Raw genomic sequence first — 27,446 nt, forward strand, 5'->3', positions numbered from 1 at the left:
TGTCATATATTAATTGGCCATATATGTGTGGGTTTATTTCTGGGCTCTCTGTTCTGTTCCATTGGTCTATGTACCTGTTTTTATACCAATACCGTACTGTTTTAATTACTACAGGTTTGTAACAGAGTTTGAAATCAGGGAGTGTGATGCCTCCAGCTTTGTTCTTTCTCAAGATTGCTTTGGCTGTTTGGATCTTTTATGGTTCCATACAAATTGTGGAATTGTCTGTTCTTTTTTTGTGGAAACCGTCATTGGTATTTTGATAGGGATTGCACTGAACCTATAAGTTGTCTTGGGTAGTATGTATATTTTAACAATATTAATTCTTCTAAGAGAGATTTCATTATACTTAATGAGTTTTGGCAAATAGTGTCTATAGAGACCAACAAATATATGTATAATTAAATCATGCTGAGTGGTTGGTACTGTGTTGAACTAAAGAGTACATAGCCTCTGAAGTGGGTGGTCCCTCCTCAGCTCTTTCCAACTGTAGGTCTGTGAGAATCTGCCATTGTGGAAAATAAGAAGATGCAAACTAGGATAGCATATTAGAATTCCAAGCAGTATTGAGGACCACTTAAGATTTGTTGTCGTATATATTAAAGCTTTGTGATTTTTTTTTTCTCCTCTAGGACTCTTCTTAGATAAGTGTATGGAGGACAATTGATTTTTTCCTAAATGTACAGTAGAAGGTTAATGTAGTAACGAAGTTTTAAGTTATGTTCTAGAAGGTGGTTAAAAAACATGGACCAAGGACTGAACTATTATAAGAGAAGGCACCTGAAAGAGGGAGGGGACAGACTGATAGGGGAAGGTACCAAGAAATAGAAAAAGATCTATGTATTATAGGAGACAGTGGTCAGAATATTTAACGTCAGTTGTAATAGTTCTAAGAGATAAGGACAGAGGAATGCTTGCCTGAAAAAGTGAGAAGGGAGGAATTGGGTATGAAGAATTAAGAAACTGAGAGGCCAATATGTTGGATGAGGGAAGTGGAGGGGGTGGAGGAGCACATGAGGGAGAGTGCTTGTGCGCTAGTGTCTACTCTTATGAGAGTACTAATCCCATCATGAGGGCTCACCCTCATGACTTCATCTAAACTCATGTCCCAAAGGCCTCCTCTTCAAATAATATCACATTGGAAGTTAGGTCTTCAACATACGAATCTTGGGGGTAGAGATACAACTCAATTCATGGCACCCAGAAATATATTGAGTTTACTTTGAGAGGATGATGGGCCCTTATTGCTCAGGTGGGTTTATTGATAGCAGATATTTTTGTTCTAATTATGTTTTATAAGCCTACTTTTAGACACTAAATACTACTGAATTATCACTTTACATTTTAACGTATTTGATATTTTAAACACACATGCACCAATGTTCATTATAGTTTTGCATGATCAGTGTAACACATTATAGAAATTTCTATATTGTAGAAAAAGTCTGAGCTTTGACTTCTTTGGAGATAGGGTTTGGTATTAACAGCCTGGATGCTCTTCGGCAGACTAATTGCACAAAGCTTCTCTTTCTTAACCTGTAAGATGGGTACATACAGTAATTTCACACAGGATTCTTAAGAGGATTAAACACATAACTGTTTCAGGTAGCACAGTGGCTGCAGCTTTATAGGTGGTCAGTAAATGGCAGTTAGCATTATTATGCAGAAAAAGTATAATTTTTGTGCTGCTGTGTTTAACAATAGCAAAAAATATGCAGTTTTCAGTCTGATTAACAAATATGCTGTTTTATGTAAATTAATCTATCCTAAACTATAAGTACCAATGGAATAACTTCAATGTAGTGTGTCATTTGCAACTTAGAAAAAGTAAAAAACTAGAGCGGGGTAGGGGCACCTGGGTGGTTCAGTTGGTTGATTATCTGACTTTTGATCTCCTCTCAGGTCATGATCTCACGGTTTGTGAGACTGAGCCCTGCATTGGACTCTGCACTGACAGTGTGGAGCCTGCTTGGGATTCTTTCTCTCCCTCTCTCTCTGCCCCTCCCCCACTCACCTGCTCTCATTCTCTCTCTCTCAAAATAAATAAATAAACATTTAGAAAAAAACTAGAGAGATGCAGAAAGAATGCCTGTTTTTTGCTACCTCTCTATCAAAAGCTATGTATTTTCTGTGAAAAGAAAAAAAAAAAAGAAACCACCCTAGTTTAAAACATTGTGTAATTTGAACTGAGACACATTTTCTCTTTGTGGAGTAATGTTTGCTTCTTTTATTTATATACGGACAAAATATCATGGAGTAAAATTTGTAATATAAAATATTAATGTGAACCAGATAAGAAATCCTTAACCCTAAAATTACATAGGGGAAAACTCTTGTTAATGTTTTTAGCATATATACATCAATATTTGAGTGCTATCAAAACAAGTTAAAGAATGCTGAAGAGTAGAAAGGAACAAAAATGACCCGGCCAGTTTAATTACATTTTTCTTAATATTTAAGATATAGTTGGGATCACATACAACACACTAATTTGTAATTTGACTTTTTTCACATAATGTACAGATGTACAGCAACTGATTTTAGATGGTGTACTGGGATGGGGGCAGGAAGAGCTTGAGGAGGAGAATCCTGTAGATGTAATTTCATAATTTCAAATCATGTTGCCATTAAGATAAATGTGGAATGCTGTGGATTGTTGACATCTGAACAGAAAATAAGTAGAGAAACCTAAATCATTTGGCAGTGGTTTCTGGCAGAGATAATTTTTCTGTAGGAGACAGACGACTGAGACAGAATGAGTGCATTATAAACTGATCAGCACCCATCTACGCCGTTCTGCTTTATCCTTCTTAGCACTTTCAAGATTTGGTTCATTTTGATTGAACGGCTGTGTCAATGATGACTGGATGCCTGCAGGTTGGATTATTTAGGTCATTATTTCCTGCCTTATTTTCTGGATACACGTTAGCACCCACGTGTGCCTGGCCTTAACTTATTTTGCGTCTGAAGAGAGGCTCTGTCTTTGAGGCTCTTCTTGATGTCTAGATAGGCAATAAAGTCACTTGGATCTCAAGGATGGAATCTATTTTTCAGGTCTGATGTTTAAAATGCACCATTTCCATGAAAGGCTAAGAGCATGCTGCATTTTGTTTTGTAACTTGGCACGTGAAAATGTTTATCCCAGAAAAGTCTTTTAAATATGAATTCTCTTTAAGGCATTAAAATTAAAACATTACAAAAATCAGCTTTTGACCATTTTCTCCAGTAACACTTTTCCTAAAAAAAAAAAAATTTAATGTTTGTTTATTTTTGAGAGAGACAGAGACAGAATCCGAGTGGGTTAGGGGCAGAAAGAGAGGGAGACACAGAATCCTAAGCAGGCTCCAGGCTCCAAGCTATCAGCACAGAGTTCGATACTGGGCTTGAACCCACGAGCTGTGGGATCATGACCTGCGCTGAAGTTGGACGCTCAACTGACTGAGCGACCCAGGTGCCCCTCTCCAGTAACACTTTTTAAAGAAATGTCCCGTGGCTAAAATTTGAAAACAAAGAACTATATAAGGAAAAAGAAAGAAAAAGAAAGAAAGAAAGAAAGAAAGAAAGAAAGAAAGAAAGAAAGAAAGAAGAAAAGAAAAAAGAAAAGAAAAGAAAAGAAAAGAAAAGAAAAGAAAAGAAAAGAAACCCTCAAAGTAGAAACATACTGGAGCTTTGTTTTGCTTTTATTTATGTACTCTACCCCCCTCAGTACATCTTAAGTATTGAATGTTCACAAGAAAAGATGAAGTACAGTGTGTAGCTTGTGGGATGTTACAAAGGAAGACCCCAGATGAGTTAGTGAAGACTTAACCAAGATACATATAAACCTGACCCCTTACTATGTGTTTTCCTATGGTGTGTAGTCTTACCTGTGGATCCATCATTTTCTTGTTTAGGGATCTTGGGGATATTATTTTCTTGAATGCAAAATGAAGACAATAATATCGGGGCACCTGGGTGGCTCAGTCGTTAAGCGTCCAACTTGGGCTCAGGTCATGATCTCACAGTTTGTGAATTCAAGCCCCGCATCAGGCTCTGTGCTGATAGCTTGGAGCCTGGAGCCTGCTCCGGATTCTGTGTCTCCCTCTCTCTCTGCCCCTCCCCTACTCATGCTCTGTCCCTCTCTGTCTCTCAAAAATAAATAAATGTTAAATTTTTTTTTTCAAAATGAAGATAATAATATGAAGCTTGTATGCATCACTGAATAGTATAAAAGCAAAAATCTTTAGTGATACCAGCAGATTTTTATGTAGGTTTTCTCGTATGCCCCCTTTTCCCATGGCCCCAAGATTTTGAATTCACACTGCGTATTGGGTTTGGAGAGCAAGCCGCATTGGATTTCCTTAGTCTCCTTCTTAGCAGATCACCAGAAAGATTCTGAGAATCAATAAATAAAGTTGGTCTTGTTACATTGTTATTTTTGGAATTGGTCGTTTCCACAGTTTGAATCCAATGGCATTTTTTCTTTTTCAGTCTTGTATTTTGTGAGATATAACATCATGTGTGGTTTCTGTGTTAGGAAGAAATTAAGTTATGTTATCATCAGATTCCAACCCAGTGTAAGAAAGAAGCTTCTGAAAAAGAATCAAATTGATTATTCAATAGTGATGTTTTGTTGCTGAACCTATTTGGAGAAAGGCTGAGTGGCTATGGGTCAGGGCTACTATAGAAGAATGTATTGGATAAGAGGATTTCTATTTCCATGGATTTCCAACCATGATAATAATTGAAATTTCAATGGGATGATCAGCTTCCATTGAATTTTTTTTCAATTGTTGTAAAATAAGGGAGACCCAATAATTATTTGCTAAGTTCTTTAAAGCTAGAGATTTCTACATTTAATCATGCAGCCCATCATTTAAAACACTTTTCTAACTTTATTCTTACGTGCCAGATACTGTGCTAGATTCCTTCAAAGTATTCTAATATCAGAGAAGCAATGATTCACAAGCTTAGCCTATCTGTTTCAAGTGGAATTTCTTTGAAGTCTCAAATTCACTTGAATCTGACCTTCTACTCCATAAACTTTGTTTTAAAGTAAAACTAATGTATTTTAATTACAGTGAGGCAATACCAATCTTCCAGATTTATGGAATATTAATCTTGTGACTTTGTTTACTCCTTGGCTTGATGTTATACTTCCCTAAGTATACATGTGCCTCTATTAGAGCACTGTCACGGTGGACTGTGGGGAGTCCCTCAAGGTTTTCAAACAGAATACAGTAAATTAAAAGGAGGTAAGGAACATGATAAACTTTACACTTATGAAACCTCACAGCTTTTGGGCAAGATGGAATGAAGAAGGGTGAAAATAGTGGTATGGAACTATCTTAGGAAATGTTAAAATAGTCTAGATGAAAGATGATGAGGACCCAAATGTAGGAGATATCAGTGAAATTGGAGAAGACTGAATTGGAGTGATGTTTCATGTATAGAATGTTGGCTGATTGGATGTGAACATTTCAGGAAGAAGGAATAATGAGGATCATGTGCAGACTTCAACAGATTGACTAGATGGTGCTACTTTTCACCAAGACAAGGACATATGGGACAAATAATGTGATTGGAGGAAAAGACTAAGAATTCCACTTTGGATTTTTGAGGTTGAGTTGTTTGGGGGCGATTATAGGGGAAATACACTATGGCAAGTTGGATATGCCATTTGGAAATAAGGATAAATCCCAGGATATAGAAATGTATTTGGATGTTGTAAGAATGGATGATTGTTAGTGCCATTAGGTCAGACCTTTGAGAGCACTGATAGTTAAGTGGAATCAGAAAATGAAAAGCCAACAAAAGAGACTGAGAAGAACCCAAATATGAACCTAAAGTCTCCATTCCAAAGGTAAGTCTTTTCTACCCAGGAGGTAGATAATAGAGATCGAAACTAGAATCATTATATAGGGGATGGAAAAGAAAGGACTGACTTGCCAAATATTTTAAAAGAACAGTTCTGTGTTGTTAAAGACCAAATTGCACCTAATATAAGGCAGGCATTTCTAGAATTGGCCAGTTTAGCTGACCAGAGTTTAAAGTTCATCTTGGGGTTACAGCTTCCACGGTTATACGCTCCATCCCAGAAACAGATTAAGGATTTCATAGGTTTGGCAAAATGAACTTCAATCCTTGGCCAAATGACAAGATACTACAAGCCTCCCTAGGTTATTCCTAATTCTCCAAAGAATATCTCTGCAATTTGTTTCCACAAGGTCATTCTTTTTTTTTTTAAGCTTATTTATTTATTTTGAGGGGGAGAGAGAGAGAGAGAGAGAGCCAGCCAGCAAGAACAAGTGGGGGAGGGGCAGAGAGAAGGAGAGACAGAATTCCAAGCAGGCTCCACACCATCAGCACAGAGCCCAATAGGGGTTTGAACTCATGAACCATGAGATCATGACTTGAGCCGAGATCAAAACTTGAAAGCTTTACCAACTGTGTCATCAAGGTGCCCCTCCATAAGGTCATTCTTAAATGTAACCACAATTGTATGGTAGAGTTAGTTACCTGCTATTTATGACTTCAATTTGGGCTTTTCTGATTTCACTCCATCTTGAATTTGAAGTAGGGGTACCTAAAAGTAAATATCAACAGATACAATCAATTTTGACAAAATGAATTTTCCTACATTAATGAAAACTAGTACTAGGCAGTTATATTAGTATTACTAGAAAAGCATTTCATGACAAACATTATAAACCTACATCTGGGGGCGCCTGAGTGGCTCAGTTGATTAAGCGAGTGACTTTAGCTCAGGTCATGATCTCGCAGTTTGTGAGTCCGAGCCCCGCATCGGGCTCTGTGCTGACAGCTCAGAGCCTGGAGCTGCTTCCGATTCTGTGTCTCCCTCTCTCTCTGCCCCTCCCCTGCTCACGTTCTGTCTTTCTCTGTCACTCAATAACAAATAAACGTTAAAAAAAATTTAAACCTACATCTGTATGTTGAATATAGTTATATTAGTAAACAATTCATTTTCTTTTTTTTTTTAATGTTCATTTTGAGAGAGAGAGCATGAGTAGGGGAGAGGCAGAAAGAGAGGGAGACAGAATCCCCAGCAGGCTCCCTGCTGCCAGTGCAGAGCCCTACAGGAGGCTCAAACGCACGCACCATGAGATCATGACCTGAGCCGAAATCAAGAGTTGGATGCTTAACTGACTGAGCCACCCAGGTGCCCCCAAACATTTTTTCTTTTTTCTTTTCTCTTCTTTCTTTCTTTCTTTCTTTCTTTCTTTCTTTCTTTCTTTCTTTCTTTCTTTCTTTCTTTCTTTCTTTCTTTCTTTCTTCTTTGTCTCTTTCTTTCTCTTTCTTTCTTTCTTTCTTTCTTTCTTTTTCTTTCTTTCTTTCTTTTTCTTTCTTTCTTTTGTTTATTTATTTTGAGAGAGAGAGAGAGACAGCATGTGCCTGAGCAGGGGAGGGATGGAGAGAGAGGGGAGAGAGAATCCTAAGCAGGCTCCACACTGTCAGTGCAGAGCCTGATGTGGGGCTTGATCTCACAAACTGGTGATATTACGACCTGAGCTAAAATTAAGAGTCGGATGCTCAACTGACTGAGCCACCCAGGCACCCATGAGTATGTTTGTGATTTATTGGTTGGTGCCATATTAATGGATAACTCTTCTTGAAAAGTTGAGGATGCTGATTTTTTTTTATAATTTATAATAATATACCTAATCATATAAGCAAATGACTAAGGTATGTTTTTATACAGACATATCTATATTTTAAAATATGCCATAAACTTAGCAAAAGTGTTATTGTTTTTATATTGTGATATGATATCACATGGAAGATGATATTAGATGGAACAAGAGATATTTATCTATAAATGAAATTATAGTTCCATAAGGAGATTGATTTTATGAATATAGTGTTTCCATTTCCAGTTTTTCATTGTTCGTTTTTGCACCTGGCAAGCTAACCTTCAGGCCTGGCCAAAGTGTCACTTGTCTATTTATCGTAAATTACCTTAATTGCTGAATGAGAAAAATTTATGATATGTTCCCAATTTTAGGGGGTGAAATAACTGATTTCCTTTTAATTCATATTTTGTCCCTCAAATGATATGTTAATAAATGAGAAAAATCAATCATAAAATACAAACTGCAGTTATTCCTGCTCAAAACTAAATAAAGCAGGATAGAGAAAATTTCAATTATTTCTTTAACTGTTCGTTGATTATTACTATATATACTATTTTACTGAATCAAAATAACCCTCATAAAAGTTGTAAAACATTTATGGAATCCATTTCAGAGGTGATAAACATTCCTTTTATAACTATTAGAAGAATTTCTAACTTCCTAAAAATACTCTAATGGTATCAGTTGGTTAATTTTCAGAGATGTAGCAACATAAAAATATCAATAAAATTCCGTAGTAAAAATGGTGTGCTGATGGCATTCAATTGTTCTTTTCTTTTGGTAAACACCACATATGGAAATTTAACTCAATACATCTCTTTATTTACGAGTGATATTTGTTTTCTAAACATTTTTAAACCTATGAAATAAACTCTAGGATTTCTTTGCAGATTCCTTTTTAGGAATATGATTAAAGCTGTTAACTGCAACTTTTAAACAATTTGTATCTCATATAAAGCAAGGCATTATATTAAATATTTGCAGACTATAGAAGAATTTTTGCATTTTGCTTTTGGGTAAATTCATTATTTAAAAAAATGTTATTTTACATGAATGCATTCCCATTGTAAAAGATTCAGATGCTCCTGAGTTCTAGAGAGCAAAATATGACTGTTTACCTTCCCACCCTCACCCCCTTACATCCATTCCCCACTGAGGTAAAATCTTTTAGTAGGTTAGTATGAATCATTACAACATAAATTCTGTCTATTTACAAATGTATACACCTTGATGATAATAAAAAGGTGAGATTGTAATATATATTCTTTTAGTTGTATTGGAAGAGATTAGCATTGTTGGAATTAAAGAGTTTTGATTTGTACAGTTCAAGGTCACTATAATTTGGACAATCTATCCAAGTAGCACTGCTGCTTAATATGCATCTCCCCCAGTTAACTCTAGCATATTCTTGGCATAGCATCTATGAGGAATGGGAAACATGTCCACTAGACAGCAAAATAATTGTATGAAAGTCAGTTCATTCATCAACAAGCCAGAAATGTAGCTTAAAAAAAAAAAATAGGCATCCTTTTTCTTTTATAAATGTGTGTCAAATTTGCTCACATTCTTTCTGTATGTTTGTGATCATTACTAGTTTGGCCTCATATTTGCATTTCTCATATTAGCCATACAGTAAATGTTTGTTTAGAAAATACTTTGTTTTTCTTTAATGGATTCTGACCTTTCTTTTATATCTTATCTTCCCTCTTCTTTGACCTTCTGTGCTTTTCCTATCTTCTGTCTTTGACCCTAACATGTAGAACATGTTTCATGGTGATGTGTTGAGTACAGAATTTCTCATCCTTGGCAGTTTTGACATGTAAGGCCAGATCATTCTTTGTTGTCCAGCAGGAGGAAGAGGCTGTTCTGTGCATCATGGGATGGATGTTTAACAGCATCCCTGGCATCTACCTGCTGGATGCCATCACTATGCCTCCAATTGTGATAACTAAAAATATCTTCAGATGTTGCTCAATGTCCTCTGGTTGTGGGAGTTGGGAGGAAGCATCTTTGGTTGATACAAATGCCCCCTAGGAAGATAAAACCATCCCCAGTTGTTGCCAAATGTCCTGAGAGTGTAAAATCACCCTCCCGAGAACCATGGTTTAATAGCATTTCAAAACTCATGACATTTTTTCTGACATATATTTTGCAGAGATAGGTAGCTAACACTAAACCCATCCATAACATATTTTGAGGTCATTAAAATTGTGATAAAATACAACACTGTTAAACCTTCACTCCATATATGTATAATTGACTTTAACTTCCTTGATGTAGATACATGTGTGACAGTGATATAGAAGGAAAAATGAAAATATTTGCTGATGTAAGTCCTCTCCAACTTGAAAGAAATGTCCTCACTTATCTATATGATTATCTGTGACCTGAAATCAGACCTTTCTTACGTCTTGACAAAAAAGTTCACTTACCACTTTACTTCTTTATACTTAAAAAAAAATGCATTTGGACTACTGCAGTGCATCATGTAAACACGTTTTTGGAGGTATTAAACTAAACAAAACAACCTTCCAGAATAGCTCTGGCATCATTAGGTCTAAATATATATATGGATTTTTTCCATACAAAATCCCTCAACATTTATCTTCAAATATATGAAAATAATATTCAGTTTAAATGGAAATAATATAAACTTAGATTTTGTTTTATCTAAAATTTGCAGGGATGCCTGGGTGGCTCAGTTAGTTGAGTGTCTGGCTCTTGATTTTGGCTTAGGTCATGAGCTCACGGTTCCTGGGATTGAGCCCCACATTGAGCTTTGCGCTCCTGCCAGGAGCGTTTTTGGGTTCTCTCTCTCCCTCTCTCTCTCTGTCCCTGCCCTGTGTGCTTGCGTGCACTCTCTCTTGCTCAAAATAAATAAATAAACATAATAAAAAATTGTTCCTGTGTACTAATTAGGAGATGTTTTCAGATGTGTTTATCTTTGAAAGTTAACATTTTGGCACATCTCCCAAAAAAGGGCCAAGAACAAAAAGACTGACAATAACCATGAAATTTAGGCTACTTCAAACAGTGTTTCCTGTATTTTTTGACTTAATGGTCTTATTTCCACACTTGGTATATATTCTTGTTTAATTAATTTCCTGTTGATTTTAACAGATTTGTACTATAGGCTATTTTAAAAGAATTATTTAATTCAAGCTTTTCCCAACATGTGTTTAAGTCACTTCCTTTACAGAAACAATACTTAACGTTTTTTGAAGTTAAAATTTGAATTTGAAATCCAAGATTTGTATTAATTTCAATGTATCAATTCATTTTGCTGTTTTCAATCCATCTGTTAGAGAAATCTGTAATTTCTGATTCTGCTTTTATAATTTATGTTTTTCCTAATACAAGTTTAAAGATTAGGAATAGCAAATCCAATAGAAAGAGGAAGTATTTTCTTTGTTTTCAAACTAATATAAATCACATTCTAGTTATCAATATTACATTTAATACTAATTCTGATTTAAGTAAGAGACTTGATTCTCCATAAACTTGAGATCAAGTAAAAATTACTAAAAAGTAACACTCTGATAAAAATATCTATGCCACTTTGTTTAGTGGATATTAAAATCTAACTATGCAGTGTCCTGCTACAACAGTTTTTTATGTTTGTCTTTATTCTATCACTGGAAATATTTGAGTATCACCTCTGTACCTTTTAATATATTTATTCAAATAAACCTTTTTTTAAAAACAAATATATTTAAAAGGAAAGTATCCTATTGTGGTCTATACTTTTTTAATACGTGTATTTTAATACTGAAATAAAAAGTGTTACAGGAGAGGTTACTCAGGAATCACTTAAAGTCGTCTATTATATCACTTACCACATTTTGGGAAAGACTGATTTGAGGGAAATAATTTGTGAATTATAAAACTTACCCTTTGATTTGCAGAGTCTTCAGATTGTAAGTAGGAAATTTCCAGAACATGACCAAAAATCCTTCTACTTCATTATTTAAAACTTTTTTACATAGTGATCCCCATAAAATACTAGTCCTTGTAGAATATAATTGAGTTTAATACATTTATGTCTTAGAACTGTTCTTTGGGGTAGGGGAGGCTGTTGATATTGGCTGTTAGGTGGAATTAGAAAGGAAGTAACAATATGGCTTCATTGTGTTCTTTTTTTTCTTTTTAATTTTTTTAAATGTTTTATTTATTTCTGAGACAGAGCATGAGCAGGGGAGGGGCAGAGAGAGAGGGAGACACAGATTCCGAAGCAGGCTCCAGGCTCTGAGATGTCAGCACAGAGCCTGATGCAGGGCTTGAACTCACAAACTGTGAGATCATGACCTGAGCTGAAGTTGGATGCTTAACCAACTGAGCCACCCAGGCTCCCCTGTTCTTTTTTTTAATTAAAGTTTATTTATTTTTATTTGTCAGAGAGAGAGAGAGAGAGAGAGAGAGAGAGATAGCATGCATGAGTGGGGGAGGAGCAGAGAAAGAGGGAGAGAGAGAATCCTAAGCAGGCTCCATACTGTCAGTGCAGAGCCCTACATGGAGCTTGAACTCATGAACCTGAGATCATGACCTGAGCCAATATAGAGTCAGAAGCTTAACAACTGAGCCATCCAAGCACCCCAGCTTCATTGTGTTCTTTTCATGACATAAACTTTAGTAATACCTTAGAGTAAAGGAGAGAGTTGAACTTGATTCTAGCTTGTTTAATTCTACATTTCCACAGGAATTACATTAAAAACAGTTTATAACATGTGGCTGGCTATAATATTCATGGTGGATTATGATGTCCCACATTTGTAGCTAACCTTTTACCCGGCTATTCTTTAGCTGTTTTGGTTTCTCACATACTGTGGATCTTCCCCTACCTTTGTTATTTCAGCTGTGTCATGGAGGTTTATTTTGGAAATGCATATTGACTAAAGTTTCTTATGCCACCTTCACTTAGCTCTTTGTAGTAAAGGTCACATTATTTAAAATGCAGACTTTATGGCTGAGAGGTACATTAGAGCCTGCTAGTTTCCATTCCCACTACTTCTCTGACCCTGATTCTGGCCTTCACTACCTCTTGCTGCGCTGCTTGAAATTCCTTCTTAACTTTCCTCTTAGCCTTTGGTATTCTCCCACTCTACTTCATTGCAGCTCTGATCTAGTCTCTTCCTGGTCAGAAGGCTTCAGCATCTCACTCTTGCAAAGACCTCTTTATCTCTCCTTTGTGTTCCCACCACCATGTGCCTCTGTCCTCGGACATTCTCGATGGCCCTTGTATTCTACACTGATTGGACAATCATTGAATGCTTAAGAGATTTTACCTTTGCTGTTGTCCTCTCTTCTTGTTCACATACTCTTTTTGAAAACTAGAATAAATTCATTTGTCTATTAATATCTATACCCCTTTCCAGGTTCAGCTCACATCTTACCTCTCACCTAGGCTTTTCAGGTTCTCTTTTAACCTCACATAAACAAGGTGTAACATTCATCTTCTCTGTGAATTGCCATTGTACTACTTCTTATTTTCTTTTCTTTTTTTTCCCTTTTCTTTTCAAAGTTTATGTATTTTGAGACAGAGAGAGGGAGGGGCAGAGAGACAGGGAGGGAGAAAATTCCAAGCAGGCTCTGTACTGCACAGAGCCTGACATGGGGCTCGAACTCAAGAACCATGAGATCATGACCTGAGCAGAAATCAAGAGTCGGTCCCTTAACCGACTGAGCCAACCAGGCGCCTCTCTTTTTTTAATAGTTGGATGCAATCTCAGTGTAGAGGAAAGGCATGGACTTTATTTTATTAGTTAGTTTATTTAATTTATTTATATTTGGGAAATAATTTTAGAGTCCAAACACTGATCTGTTCCCTGTGTAACTGCCATGAGCGGGTCCGTGTTGTGATATTATTCTTTTATATTCTAGGGCCTCCATTCCTTGCACACAAAGTTGCAATTGGCAATAAATGTTTGAAGGATGAATAACCACTTGTTTATGAAGGAATATTATTTTAATATTTATTCAAACAATATCAGGAAGAATCTCAATGCTTTTGCCACCCACAGAGAAATAATTTCCGTCTCCAGTAAAGTGCACAGTTAAGGAGTTTGTGTGTGGGAATCAAACGAAAATGCACCACTGAGGTGATGTTTGAAGATTGCTAGTGTGTGTGTTTGGGGGGGGGGCATGCATGCACATATATGCACACCCACACACACAAAGTTAGGGGGAGAGGAGTTTCCTTTTTTTTAATTAGTGCTTTCCTATTGTTTTCAAACCTGTATGTACCCATTAAGTGTAGTTCCTCCCACTGGCTTTTAGAGCCCTCTGTGGTCACTTAGGATTCCTAATGCTAGTTTTCCAGTTGTTAGGGGGGAAATGGCTACGGTATGTGTCCGGAGATGATAGAACATCCCAGTCTGTCACTCTTCTATGTTTTACCTTCTGTACCGCAAGTTACCATCCAGGAAAAACATAGCATGTTTGCAAATAGATACCAAGTGATTTATTAACTTGTTGATAATCCAATAATTGAGTTATGTGGTTAGGCTCCTGATTGTAATAATATATAATAATTTGCTTTTATATTTTCTTATATCTTCAAATGGAACCTTGTTATTGCAACATATATGACATACTCAAATTTAGTACCAGGTATATATGTCTTAAGCTTAGTCCAAAGGGCTAATGACAAAAATAGGAAAAGGGATATAATTATAAGACATCCTAATCTCTAAAGAAGTATGGAACCTCATGCTGCTGATGCACACACAGAGGTGTTTGTAATTACTCTGAGCACTTTTTTTTTTTGTATTTACACAGGACTAAATGAGTGATGACTGAATGTCAGTGCTATTAATTAAATTTGTTGAAGAAGTTCTGATGCCTCTGAATCCTTTTCCAGGGAACATTCTGAAACTACACCTGTAACAATAATTGCTTAGTGAACATATAAAGTACCAACAAACTTTTCAATGCTGTCTTTTCAAGAAGAATAAGAGAGACAGTGTGTGTGTTCTGGGAGAGGGGGTCAAGGAGGGGCAAAGGGAGAGAGAGAATCCCAAGTAGGCTCCATGCCCAAAACGGAGCCTGATGCAGGGCTCAGTCCCATGACCCCAGGATCATGACCTGAGCCGAAATCAAGAGTTGGACACTCAGCCGACTGATCCTCCCAGGCACCCCCAAAGAGCCTCCTTTTAAATGATACCTGAAGATTTTTTTTCTCCCTTAGATGCTTGTTTATTTCAACTTGAACTTTTAAGACACTGAATATAGCAACTTAGGATCCTTTAAGTTTGTACCTCAGCCTAATTACTTAACCAATTCAAAAATTGATTTCCTTTAGAAGCTTCATCTCATTTCTAATCTGAAATCAATGGCAAGTGTGTTGGTGCTAAATAATGTTATTTCACAATGAAACTTTTATTAATATACATTTTCTAAAACTCAGCGCAGTGACATCTGTATGTATATCCTTAAAGTGGATTATACCAAATCGTGTTGATATTCTCTAACTTGGGAGATTCTGGGGCACCCACGTTTGCCAGAAATATATGAGGTCATGACTATAATTGGTGGACTCCATGGAGAAAGCAATTCCTGATGATAGTTCAGACTGGTAGCTATTAATATGATGAGATATTAAAAGGAAAACAAATAAAATATTTAAGTCATGGCTGTTGTTACCTCATGCCTTGTACAGTCTCATGTCTGGTCAAACATAATTATTTTAGGTTTGATTTTCTTTGTCATTTTTGTCAGAGATTCATATTTATATTCAGGAGAATTATGTCAGGAAAAAAATCCTATGGTTTTCTCTACTGAACTAGTATATTCCTCATTGACTGTAACTTTCCTAAGTTTTTGAATGCTCCTTTAGATAATGGTTAATGATATTATTAGAGTAGTTTTTCTTGAATTTTAAGAGGAAGAAATAAGCAGTTTTACATTTAACTTTTACTTTGTTTTATGGTTAAATGTTTTTTTGCTAGCTTTCCTTTTATAATTCTTTATTTGGAAATAATTTCAAACTTAGAATAAATTTGTAAGAATAGTGGAAGGGATTTCCTTTACCTATGTTAACCTTTTGTTAGTATCTTACCTCATTTATATTGTCATTCATTCTGGTTCAATGTTTGTGTGTGTATGTGTGTATGTATATGATGTATTTGAGTAGTATATACACATGTGTATATACATTTTTTCTCAACCATTTAAAGGTGAGGGTTTTTTTTTCAGTAAGCTTTCTTACCTCCTTTGTTTTTGAATATCCATGTTTGTGATTTAAGGAAGACATTTTAGTCTGATGTAGGTGGTAATAATACAGTATTCTAGTAAATTTGCATTTCCATTATTACTGATTTTTATTCTTGCTATGATTTTTAATGCTAAATTTATAGGGCTACTAGGGAAATTTATAGAACAATGGAGCCAGTATGTGCTTTTTCTCCTATTTACCTTTGAGGTGTTTTGGCTAATAGTCACATAGCAGGGGATAAAGGGAGGGGTGATACCCAGAGAGGGTGGTAATAACTCTCCATAGGGATAGTATTGACTATTTGGAATAGGACAGCTAACTCACCTTGTCACTTAGCATGTAGTCCTTACTTTCCTATTAAAGGTAGACTTTAGTTTGAAAATTATATACTGAGTACAAATGTTTCTCAGCTCTTATTCTTCAGAGATCCTTGATTTCTGTGTGTGTCGACTAATGCTTTGTTTTGCCACTCATTTCATTAGTATTCTTGAATACATTGCTCTAAATGACAGAATAATGTATTACCTGTATATGTTCTGTATCCTTAAATACAGTTACAGGAGCATTGTGTTAAGACTTTTTCTCCAGTTTCTTATTATACTAGAGTAGGCTTTTAATACATGCTGACTAATTTAAATGATGATGCACTCACACAGCTGCTCTGTTTTGTTTTTGTTAGCTTATTCCTTAAATCTGCGGAATCAGCGAGGTGGTGTCCTACATCATGTGATGGGATGTTTGAAGTTTTCTTTACTTTATGTTATACACGTTGAGTCTAGAGCTAATATTTTAGTGTGTGTGTGTGTGTGTGTGTGTGTGTGTGTGTAGTCTGCATAAACTTTAAGCATTTAACAATATTTTAATAACAGATTTTTTTATTTGTACATCTATTTGGGTGCTCATTATTTATCTGTGTTATCTTTAATGTTTACTAAAATCTTGCAAAATAAGTGAAATTATCATTGTTTTACAGAATAGAAAAATGAAGTTTAGGGAGTTAAAGTAGTTTACCTTCTAAATAATAATACCTCTCTTCTTGGGGTGATGGAAGAATTAAGACACTATGTCTACAGCAGCTCACACAGAGTCTGACACATAGTAGTCTCTCAATAAATGAAGGTTTCATTACTCTTATCAATGCCAGTGTCTCAGCTAGTGTCATAGCCAAGATTCTGCCCCGTCTGGATCTATATATTGATTGTATTTTCTATCTTTTGAAATATAAATGGAATGAATACTTGGTACTAATAATATATTAATATTATATCTGTGTTCTCAATTATTGCAAAGAAGCCAGGTGTTAATGACCTGGAATATTTCCATTATTGGCTTTAATTCCAAAGTAGCCCTTTAATGATTAGGGTTGACACTGTGTTTCATGCTGCTGACAATGTTCCTCGAAGCGCTGCAACAGATGGTGGCTGTTGTGTAGATTCAGCACAGTCCCCTGGACGCACTGCCGTCTCAGCAGAATCCTGGAGGTTAACGGTCTGCCTGTATAGTCTGCTGCGGTTGAGAGACTTAACCGGTAAAATAGCACGCGCATGCTGCACCCACCCACCCACCCACACACACACACACACACACACACCAAGATTTTTGTTAAAATGGGTTGAGGGCTTCGGCTGAACTCTGTTCTCTGTGTGGCATTTTGTGTCAGATTGGAAAAGCATATGGCCAGAAAGCTATTTCATCAGAAGGCCAGTTAGCAAATAGCCTGGTGTCAGATTCCAGATAAACCACAAGTTTACATTTTGCATTGAGACTATTTTTATCAGAGGTGCTGTGTTTTACAAGTGTTCACATGAAGGCAAGATGCCTGCTGTACAGAACATGCGTTTGATGAATGCCCCAGGGAATAATGATAGGGAGATGAGAGGCCTGTGCTAACAAAGGACTCTTGGTTTCACAGAAATTTTTATCATTCTGGACAGGATTATTTGAATCCAGTAATGGACATAGAAGGCCTGCTCAGCCTATGCCTATAAATTGGGAATCCTTTCTATGTGCCATGTGGGAACTATTTCCTTGAGAGAAAAGAGGTGTATTTGCTTTTCTGATGTGCCTCGTAGGTTATAGCTCCGATGACAAAATTTTGGGTGGGAGAATTGGGATTGCAGAGGTGATTTACTGGGAAGTCAATGGACCTTAGGCTTCAGGGCCTCTTACTTCCCCAAGCTCTGTCTAAAACCCTGGGGCTTATTCACATGATCGCATCTAAAATGTGCAGCTGTTTTAAACTCATCAGGTAAGATTGTGGTCTTTTTGTACTTCTGTGCCCCTCTGTCGTCTTTTCCCTAGCGCGAAGTGTGTTAGAGCGGTCACTGGAAATTTTGGACTCTGGCTAACAGGATGCTGAGTTGGAGATACATTTATTTTGGGCTTAGTGGGATATATTAGTGTGAGCCATATGAAATTGTCATTTTTGGAGGTCAAAGATGATTGAACATTGGCAATTTCATATGGTCATATGTGGTTCCAAGTTCCTCAGTATATAATTAAGTTATTTCTACTGTCCTGGTAAAGGAATGTCTTCCAGGGATCTTTTCGACTGCTTACTGAGCCTACATACCCAGTGTGATGAGTGAAAGTACATGCCAAGGTCATTTTGTGATATGTGTGTGTCCTAGAGCACCTGGCCTGGAAAACATGGATAGGGGAGAAACAATGACAAAACTTTGATTAACCCTGATAGAGACAAGATGAAAGTTTCTTTCTAGTCTCTTGGTAGAAAACATCATAAGATCTCTGAAATACGAAGAGGCAACCAAAATGTATGAGTCAAAGCAAAACGAAGTAAGTGTAAAAGTATACCAAAAAACATATACCAAAGCATATCTAGTAATTATTTGAAACATAGGCAGTTTTTCTGGATACTTTCATTTTTGTGATAACTGTCAAGTTATTTATTTGCAGTATTTTAAAATTTATTTTCTCAAGGGTTCCCCTGCCCCCATTGTATATATACGCTTTAAAGTTTATAATCCTTGGACCTGCCCCTGAATGAGCAGCATATGAAATGGGGGCTTTTCCCCAGGAACCCAAAGATCCTTTTCAGAAATTACTTTTTAAACTTCTTAAATTAAAGATCCATCATAGTAACATAATTGATTTCTTTTCAGGGGAAAAAAGTATTTAGTAGGATGAAAATAGGTTGTAAGAGTGACACTGGAGCATGTAAGGTTATGGTTTAGGGTTAGAGTACGTTTCAGAAACCATAGCAACTCAATCTATTGCTGTCTTCCATCAGCCTTGCTTAGCACCATCTTCCCTTTCAGGAGAATGAAGACAGAAAGGGGTCATCAGTGAATGAGATTCTTCTCTTAGTGAAGCCGGGAGTGGGTATGAGAGATCTCTTCTAAGGGTATTGTCTCTTATTTTTCTCTGTGTTTCTCCAAATGATATGTTACCCTGCTTGTTTATTTTTTTTTTTTCCTTTTCTTCGGGGGTGGCCTGGGTGCTACTAGAATCAGCAAATATATTACTTGCTAAGTTATCCACCAACAAGAATTCTTCAGTTTTTAGATGTGAAACAGATGTTTGCTCTTTTGTCCCATTGCTTTATCTTATTCTGTAGTTGCACCATCTTTGAGGAGTCTGGGAAACTCCAATAAAAGAAGTTATGCTTTTGTTATTGCTGCGCGCAAGTGCCCAGATGTCACAAATAATTTAGAAAACCAGGGAGTCAGAGCTTCTACTAATGTTTGTTCCTCAAAGACCTTTTCTTTAATGAACCCTTGCCACGGGGATGAAATGTCTCATGAGAAGCCTTGCTTGATTTATTCATGGTAGATACCGGTATGTAGGACGGATATTTAAACATTTAATATTCTCTTACCTTTCAGATTATAACATATGTATGACTTCTTGTTCCACTGTTTCCTTTATTAGAAACATCTGTTGTATGCATCAGACATCATGAATCAACTCATCATAAATAAGCTGCAAGGCATTAGGATGTCGGGGAGGATACCGTCAATGCAATGCCCACTTAGGATCTTACCTTCTTTCTTTTTATATTTCTGTATTTTGGTGAGTGTGATAAATAACCTTAAGTTCGATAAGGCAGAACCCGAGGCATCCAAGATGCCTCACAATTTATTTACCATATCAAGTTCATGGAAGCCTCCTTAGTCTCTGCTTTGGATGACGTTGGTGTCTCCTGACTCCTTTTGACTTACAGTCACTTACAGTGAGCGGAGTTTTTGCTTTTTTGTTTTTTTTTGTTTGTTTTTGGTTTGGGTTTTTTTGTATACGTGTTTATAGCCTCATTCAATGCCGAATCACCATTGCATCATTGATTCATTCAACAAATATTTGAGTGCTAGGGAGAAATGGAGTGAAGTAGTTTGGGTATCTTTACATTGTCTCCTCCAGGCCTGTTCCCTGCCTTTCACCATCCTGCTCTCTGCCCTGGGAGGCAAATAGAGACTATATTAATAAGCCCCCTGGAAAAAGAGTTGAGGGAGGGAGAAGTGTGAGTTCCGCTTGTTTATTCTTTTAGCTCTTTTAGTGTGGTACACATTTCTTTCTGGGATCCTGGCTGATTTAGATGCTCGTCAAGAAATACCTCTATGATGCTTTGACATTGTCAGTGACATATGTAGGAGGTGAGGAAAATGCCATGAAGATGCTTATGGAAAGAACCTTCTGCATAGAACTCCTTTTTTCATAATGTTGAAAGTACAACAAGGTAGACTGGGTGGTTGGAATGAAGTAAGCAAGTGGGAGAGTCGTAGGAAATTAAGTCAGAGGGATGGTAGAATGAGGTGGGGAGACCACAGAGTGTTTTATAGGGCTTATTTTCAGTGTGAGATTGGAAGTCATTGGAGGTGATGACAGGCTTATAATGTGTCAGTCTGGCTGCTATTTGGAGAATAGACCAATGCAGCAAAGGTAGAAGCAAGAAGGCCAGATAGGAGACTGTTGAGAAAGGCAATGGTGATTGTAGTGGCAAAAGTAATGAAAAATTCTGGGATTCCGGATGTATTTTGGAATACAGGGACAGGGTTTGGTGATGGATATAGGATGTTAAGAGAGGTACTGGATGGATGGACTTATCATTTCTTTTCTTTTTTTTTTAATTACAAAAAATTTTAATTTATTTTTAAAGTAATCTCTACACCCAATGTGGGCCTTGAACTCACAACCCCAAGATTGAAAGTTGCATGTTCCACGTACTGAGCCACTCAGGTGCCCCCCACTTTTTGTTATTTTTATGGACTTATCATTTCTGATATGAAGATAGCCATTAGAGGAAGAATTTAGGGAGGAAGATTAGGAATTTAATTTTGGGCATGTTAAGTTTGAGATGCATCAGAGTAGGTGTGTATTGAGTGGGCAGTTCATGGGAAGTGTCTAGGCTAGAGATACAAACTTAAGAGCCATTGACATGTAGATGGTGTTTCCAGTTGAGACTTACTGAAATCACCTGGGGTGTTGATTCTCAAATTCCTTAGTTGGGTATTTGTAAATACAATTTTTATTGTAAGTATTTGGTGCTTGGGTCAGTCTGGTTAACCTTTAAAAACATTATTAAGATTAGAAATTATATTTTATAAAAAATAAAGAGCTTATGTATTCTATAATTAGTGTATATACAACATAAGTACTGTGCCTATAAATGTCCATAACCACAAAAAGACCTATGTGTGTATGTATACTCATAGGTAGATATATAAAGTATGTATAACACAAACACTATGTTTGAAAATATTATTTGTCTTTTTGGAAGGCATTTTTTTAATGTCAGGAAGTGAGAGTAATCACCGATTTTCCTGCCAAGCAGGGAATTAAATTATAACTCTGAGAAGAGAGCATAAGGAGCATTATTGCAGCTATCCTTGAAATGTCAATCTACTTTTAAAATGCAATGATTTTAAGCCATTTGTTTACACTATGGCATCTTTATATGGAAAAATTTCAAACACTTGGCCCTCTGTGATTTATCTCTAACTATTTAGGATTGTGAATACAAGGCAATTGTAAGAAATCTTTGAGACCCAAAACACTAGAGTAGGAGTCAGAAATGTGGCATTCTAAGGGTCATTATTTTGTCACCAACTAGCCATGTCAGTTTATAACTTAACACTCTCTAGGTTTAACTTCTGTAGACCTAACTTCTATGGGGCTTTTGCTTGAAAATGAAAAGGCTAAATTAGATTACTGGTAATAATACCAGTATTATTATTATCATTATACTATTATTAGATTATGATATTATTGCCATAGTTCTAGAGACTCCTTCCAGACTGGTAGCAATGGGACAGGTATACCAAAGACGTTTGGGTCCTTCACTGTTTCTTTTTCTTTTTTCTGTTTTAAAAGATTTTACTTACTTATTTATTCATTCATTCATTCATTCATTCATTCATTCATTCATTATGTAATCTCTACCCCCAATGTGGGGCTTGAACTCACCACCCCAAGATCAAGAGTCACATGCTGTACCAACTGAGCTGGCCAGGTATGTCAGTCCTTCAGTGTTTAAACTAGGACCTTTAGATTTTACTTGCCATGTGTTAGTGCTATCAAGGAAGACATTCAGGACATACAGTGCTATCAAGGAAGACATACAGGAGCACCAGTTTAAAAGTCTTTTAAAAAGTTAGTTGTTAATCTTTTCTAGCAAAAAAAGTATTTTCAGTTAATGATGTGCAAAGTTTTGGTCAACTTTGAGAGCTGCCTTGCCTCTAAACCACTGCCCCAAAATCATACCCAGCCAGTTCCATAACTGTCTTCCCAGGTAACTGTTCTTTTTTGCCTCTAAAGTATAATTTAGCCTTAACATTCTTTAATTACAGTCTTAGGATCTTACAGTTGAGACAGACCTTGGAAACTATCTCTTTCAACCTCTTTGCTGATACAGAATGACCACCACATCCCTGAGACTAGCTATTCAGAATCTATTTGCAGAGTGCCATGGGCTCATCAACTGGGATGGTAACCCATTTTCCATTTTGTAGCAGCCCGTATACTCTCTTATGTGCTGCCAAAATAAATACCTTTGGAACCTTCACTTTTCTGTCATTTTACTCTAGTGATTTAAAAACACTATCTGTGGTTGGTTGCTCTCAAAGTTTACTGTACATAAGAATCACTTAGAGGGTTAAGATGAATGTTCCAGGATTCTCTATTCTAAGGTTGTTTAAACAGATCAAGAGATGAAGCCCAGCAGTCTACACTTTTAATAAGCATTTTAAGTGATTATAATTCTAGATTGTTATTATAATTCAACACAGAATATTGTGCAATGGAAAATTCACTTATAAAAATAGTTTGTATAATGTGGTTCCATTTTTGCATGCAGTATAATCTTGGTATAAAAAATCAGTTTAGGAGGCTATCTCAAAAATGTTATCAATAGTTGATTATTTCTGCTTGGTGGGATTGTGGTCAACTTATACCTTTACTTTTCTTTACATTCTAATATTTCCACAATGGCTATATAGTACTTTTATCATTAAAAATTTTAATGAGTAATTATCACCTCCACTTCTTATCATAAAGGCGATTTTTATAGAGGATGGAGACTCACAAGGATGAAAGAGACATTCCTAGAGCGGCAACATTCTTGTATTCCTTTGTTCTTTCAGGGCATATAGGAGTAAAGTCCTTTGTAAAAAATACTGACTCTTCTGATCTCTTCTGATGGGTGGTCAGCATTGGTAGTCATTTCATTATTCAGTCCAAGGCCATTTCATCAGTCATTTGTTTGTTCTTTCAATAAACATTTATGTTCTGGGATCTGTGTCACTAACTAAGGTTGTAAAGGAAAACTTGTGTACCAAATTCCTACTATAGCAGAGGAAGCAAAGGTCCTATAGAAAAGAGCTGCCTCTCCTTGGGAAGTGGAAGAGAGCTGGCTTCACTTGACTTGTTGAATGAAGTGAGTCTTGAAAAGTGAGGATCACTCTTATCTAACCAGATGGGAATGGGGGTGGAGATTTTTCTTTGAGAGGCATATGCAAAGCCAGAGAAATGTGAACTAGTGTTTTATAAATGGGGAACTCTAAGGAATTTGATATGGCTAGAGGGCTAGGTGCCCTTGAGAGAATTGCACGAAGGAATTTGGACAGGTAAGCAGGAGTCTAATCTTGCAGCCATCTTATATGCCATTTCAAAGAATTTGGGAATTTAGGCAAGCTTTATCATGTGGTAGCAGTGTGGCAGATAGATTGGAGGGGGTGGCTGGAGGTGGTGAGACCAGTAGATGGCTATTCTGGTACTAAGAAAAAGTGTTAGAGGCAAGAATTCTTAAGGGATTGGAATTAACAGGACATCCTGACTGACCAGGTGTGGGGCATAACTAAGAGGGGGGAGTCTGGCATGACTCCTAGTATTTCATGGAAGGTTGCTGGGTAGATTGGATTCTAGCACCATTTTTGTATGGCAGACGAAAGGAGGATATCTGTCATACAGGTTCTTTTCAATTGAGAATATTACTGCTCTCGGTGTGCCTGCGTGATTCAGTCAGTTGAGCATCTGACTTTGCTCAAGTCATGATCTCGAGGTTCTTGAGAGTTTGAGCCCCGTTCGCAGCTGTCAGTGCAGAGCTTGCTTAGATTTCTCTGTTCCCTCTCTCCCTGCCCCTCCCCCGCTCGTGCTCGCGCATGCGTGCTCTCTCTCTCTCTGTCTCTCTCTCTCTCAAAAATAAATAAACACTTAAAAAATAGAGTATTACTGCTCTCTTATGGTATAGAAAGAGCGAAGAGTACATGGCATATATAGAAGATAATAAAATATCTGAATTCACCATCTGGACACCATTTTCCATGTGCCAATCTGTATATTTAATCTCAGCATTTTTAGGTCTTAGAAGATTGCTGTGCCCCCGAAAGTCTTCAGTATATGTAGTTTCATAATTTTTCATTTGGCTGCTACTTCTCCCTTTGTCTATGTAAATCTAGAGATAATTGTGAGGCAGATAATGCTGTTAGAAAAATCAGAAAGTCACACCAAGAATGAGCCATTTGGGAAGGGGGGGGTGACAGAAAGCAAGGATAAGTTTCAAGAAATGTTGACTTTTCAGTGATGGCAGATAATTTCAATGGCAATGTCTAGTCAGCTGTTGAATTTGAATGGCTAGAATCCATGAATATTTACTAAACAAGAACAGGATATGCAGATGATCTCTATGGTACATTCTGCTACTCAAAATTTGATTTAGATAATTTTAAATTATGGAATAGACTCTAAATGAACTTAAATGATTTTTCCATGTGTTAGTAGCTGCTAATGCAAAGTATCTAGTCTGTTGATTTGCAAAAGTAATTTTCTAGTACCTAGACTAAGAAACAGATTGCTGACAAACGCCCTATGCCTTTAAAGCAGATTTATTGTATATTTCTAAAGGTAAATATGCTTTATTAAAAAAATAAGGTATGGAAATTGAAGTAAAATATAAAAGTCTACTTACTTTCCTTTACTACAAGTGGATGAGTATCCTTTCATATTTATATGTGTCTGTTATATGTGTCTGTTATAAATGCCCACTCATTGTTTCTTAAAGTGCAGTATTCAAAGGATACAAGATAAGATAATAGAAATAACAGCCATGGAAAATAGCATGTAATTTAAATCTTGATAGTCAGTAGTAGTCCAGCTGTTCAAGCAGGTGACAATATTTGGGGCAAAGATGCTTATCTGTTACTAAATAGTTAGTGACTGGTTTAGGTTAAGCCAGGATTAATTCTCTTTGTAATATTTCTTTTCCTAATTCAAAGGGAATAGTAATCATGTATGGCATCTCTTGATCTGTAAACTCTGTCTATAAATTATTTTCTAATCATCCCAAGAACCTACTAACCTTAGTTTAGTCTGATAAAAACAGTTGACTGAGGGATATAAAGAAAACTCTTTAACCTTGAGCACCTGTTCATAGTAGAGTTACTTTTGAGTAGAGAAGGGGTTGTGTGTTAGGAGCCAGTGTATAGACTTCCAGTTTTCCAATGACAAACGTCCTCTTGCTTGAGTTTATATGACCACACTGTCACTCTTTGAATTTCTTTAAGAGCTTTGCCCCCTAGCCTATGAACAGCAGTTTGAAACCAGATGATTCCCTGAGATTTCTCCTTCAGACCAGCTGCAATTTGGAATGACCACTCATTATTCTGGAATAAGCAGCTTAGACCCAACTAGCCACCCTGCAGACTATCCCTGTACAAAGATGTTTCTGTCCCACACAGGCAAGGACTCCCTGTTCTCCAGGCTCAGCTGTGGAGTCTGCTGAATTAATCAAAGCATACTTAGACCACATTCCCTCAAGACTCGCAGATTTCTATAGTGACTCCACCCTAACGCTGTGAACTCTTGCCCTTTTAAATGTTCTTCTGACAGCTGGGGATCTGAGAGCGGTCTAACCCCGGGAAGACAGTTTAGGAAGAATGTTCTCAAAGGTTTATTGATGAGAAATGCAGATTTACATGTCCTTTTGCCTGTCAGAATTGCAACTAACATTTTCAAACACCGAGAATTTACTAAGCGCTGAATCTGGTGCTGTTTCATTTAGCCCCAATAACATCCTTATCAAGTACCCATAATTATTTCTGTTTCACAGGGAAGGAAATGGAGAGCCTGCTAGGATGAGTGTGTGATGGTCTAGGGAAGACAAGTGCTTTTCCACTCCAGCTGCACCTTGGAATCACTTGAAAAGCGTTTTTGAAATACAGATTCCTGGGTTTGTGCAGATGAATTAGATTCGAATATCTAGGGGTGGGCCCTGGCATTGGCATTTTCAAACAAAAATCTTTCCCAAGGGATTCCCATTTGAAACCATGATTGAGAATCTGTGTCCTAATTTGTCCGACAATCCTACCTTATCAAATCGTGGTCCCTGGACCAGCTGCAATGTCAGGAGGTAGTAGCTTGTTAGAAATCCAGAATATCGGGATTTTCCCAGACCTACTGTACGGAATGTGAATTTTAAAAAGGTCCCTAGCGGGGCGCCTGGGTGGCTCAGTCGGTTAAGCGTCCGACTTCGGCTCAGGTCACAATCTCGCGGTCCGTGAGTTCGAGCCCCGCGTCGGGCTCTGTGCTGACAGCTCAGAGCCTGGAGCCTGGTTCAGATTCTGTGTCTCCCTCTCTCTCTGGCCCTCCCCCCGTTCATGCTCTGTCTCTCTCTGTCTCAAAAATAAATAAATGTTAAAAAAAAATGTTAAAAAAAGGTCCCTAGGGAACTATTTGTACTGTCTTTGCAACTTTTCTATAAAGCTAAAGCTCTTCTAAAAGGAAACATGTTTATTAGAAAAAAAGAAAGATCATGTTTGGGATACAAAGATCAAAACCTTCCCTCCAGAAGCTCAGTCTTGGAAGAGAGAAACTTATTAAAAGGCAATTTGCTAAGAGCTATAATGGAAGTAATGTAGAAAGTGCTGTCACTTTATGGCAGGAAATGAAAAATGTTGCTTACAGGAATTAAGTGAAAATTGCCAAAGGAAGGTGACCGGAAGGCATTCCAGGCCGCAAAGGACAATACCTTGAAGAAAAGTTGCTAATAAAGGAAATTAAAAAAAAAGAAAGAAAAAGAAACATGAAACTGAGCTCAGAAAATATACTCTTTAGTACACATATATTTTTAAAAATATGATAAATCCTAATGTAAAACT

General features: G+C 36.9%; 1 protein-coding gene and 1 long non-coding RNA gene across 19 annotated transcripts in view; one reads left to right on the forward strand and one right to left on the reverse strand.

The window, feature by feature from the left end:
* The window catches only part of GULP1 (GULP PTB domain containing engulfment adaptor 1), a 275,468-nt gene that overhangs the window by 18,126 nt on the left and 229,896 nt on the right, over window positions 1–27,446 (forward strand). The window contains exon 2 of one of the 18 annotated variants that reach the window (XM_045034117.1): window positions 19,119–19,182. The exons of the other annotated variants lie outside the window; for them this stretch is intronic. The gene's annotated coding sequence lies outside the window, so the exon portion shown is untranslated. The remainder of the gene's footprint in view (window positions 1–19,118; window positions 19,183–27,446) is intronic. 18 annotated transcript variants of the gene reach the window in all.
* On the reverse strand, window positions 4,230–19,786 carry LOC109502780. Its single transcript, XR_002161620.2, has 3 exons — window positions 19,679–19,786; window positions 6,499–6,565; window positions 4,230–4,507 (listed from the first exon to the last, which is right to left on the reverse strand). It is a non-coding gene; the product is annotated as an uncharacterized LOC109502780 (long non-coding RNA).

The sequence above is a fragment of the Felis catus genome, chromosome C1 (assembly GCF_018350175.1).
Source record: "Felis catus isolate Fca126 chromosome C1, F.catus_Fca126_mat1.0, whole genome shotgun sequence".
Taxonomy (NCBI): Eukaryota; Metazoa; Chordata; class Mammalia; order Carnivora; family Felidae; genus Felis; species Felis catus.